This window comes from Sinocyclocheilus anshuiensis, unplaced genomic scaffold (genome assembly GCF_001515605.1).
Source record: "Sinocyclocheilus anshuiensis isolate Anshui unplaced genomic scaffold, SAMN03320099.WGS_v1.1 scaffold936, whole genome shotgun sequence".
Lineage (NCBI taxonomy): Eukaryota > Metazoa > Chordata > Actinopteri > Cypriniformes > Cyprinidae > Sinocyclocheilus > Sinocyclocheilus anshuiensis.
This window is the reverse complement of record NW_015552621.1, coordinates 762,733-764,293: the sequence shown is the minus strand read 5'-3', so window position 1 is coordinate 764,293 and position 1,561 is coordinate 762,733. Positions and strand designations below refer to the sequence as shown.

At 38.9% G+C, this 1,561-nt stretch overlaps 1 pseudogene; it reads right to left on the bottom strand.

Moving 5' to 3' along the window:
- LOC107666250 (DNA (cytosine-5)-methyltransferase 3A-like) overlaps positions 1-1,561 on the bottom strand; it is a 61,049-nt pseudogene that overhangs the window by 54,570 nt on the left and 4,918 nt on the right.

Genomic DNA, 1,561 nt, shown 5'->3' with positions numbered 1-1,561 from the left:
ACGGGTTTGGAACGACATGGGGGTAAGTGATTAATGACAAAATTTTCATTTTGGGGTGAAGTAACCCTATAATTTGAATCTTACAGTGACAGTAATTTCTTAATTTATGTCAGGAGTTATGTAAGTGATTTTGCAATTCTTTATTTTTGTTTGCAAAAAGCACATTTATTTTTTCATTATTTTGTTTAGCAATACTTCAATTCTTTTGCAAGTATATGTGGCATTAAATTGACTCCATAATGATATTTCTCTATATGAAACATAGACTTAGCCACAAAAAGACATACGTATTACTGAAAAATGCACAATGCACAATCATCCAGCCTAGGGTGAAGTCAGTATGTATATTAACAATCATTTTGGACAAATATGATGAACAACTATGTGAGTAGTGCTCTGTGGCGCAGCAGGATTTTGAAACACCAGTTTGCGCACACTTATAAGAAAACTGTGTGTTCAAAATTCATCAGTCCTATTAGTTCTTCTGTACACATGAGCTGTAAGAGCTGTGTAGAAATGACAAAGACACTTGCTGACACTGCCAGACCTTTATTGGAGGCTAAGATTCACCACAAAAATTTATTCACAGTCAATAAACATGTCACGCTAGGCAATCCAAGACTCACGATTTTAACCTACGACAACAGAAATCCTTTATGATCCCAGAAATTTGTCTCAGATTGTAAAATCATGGCCAAAATTGCTGCCCACTCCAAACTCATTAACACGAAGCTAGGGGTGGTCGCCAAGGCGTTGCTATAGGGTTGCTAAGCTGTTCAGGGTGTGTTTCCCAAAAGCATCATTAGCTGACCAGGGTCGCAAGTTTCACTGAACTCTATTTATAACGACAGAACTTGCGACGATATTTTCTTTTGGGAAACGCACCCATGTGGGGTTTTTAGTTTCTTTGCATTGGGGTTGCTAGGGTTTTGCTAGGCTCAAGTCAAGAGATCACCTTCAAAATATGGCTCAGGTCTCTCCTTCAAGTCTATAGGATTCTTTGTCTGTTTGGTGGTCCACCAGGTGCAAATCACAAGTTTGATCAATTACAAAAAAATGCTGGTGCCCCTGTGTCATTACCAGCAACCACATGTTTGCCTGTTTACCCGTTCCCTACCACTGCCAAGACTAGAGCCTGGTGGATAAACGAAAATAAACCGAATCCCAAGGGAAGTTGGGTGTTTTGTGGTTTGGTTGAGTGTTGAGAGCTCAGTCTCTAGGATACTCACGGGGAGGTTCTTGCGTTTGCGGCCAGGCCGTCCAACCTTGCGGACAGGAGTGCAGAGCGAAGGCATCTCGTCAATAATCACGGTGTCCATTCTAGAGCTCTCATTCTAAACAGACAGAAATGTACATTAATTAACTATTATTGCTTAACCAGAGCCCTTACTGGCTCATATTCAAGCTCTTGGGCACTTGGCCATTTTGAGTTCAATAGATAATATTAAAACATTTATTTTTATTTATTTTTGTAATATTGTAATTTTCATGTGTCACATTATGTTTCATTCCAAACCTTTTTCCGAATACACTTAAGAAAACTGCAGCTATTTAATTTTAA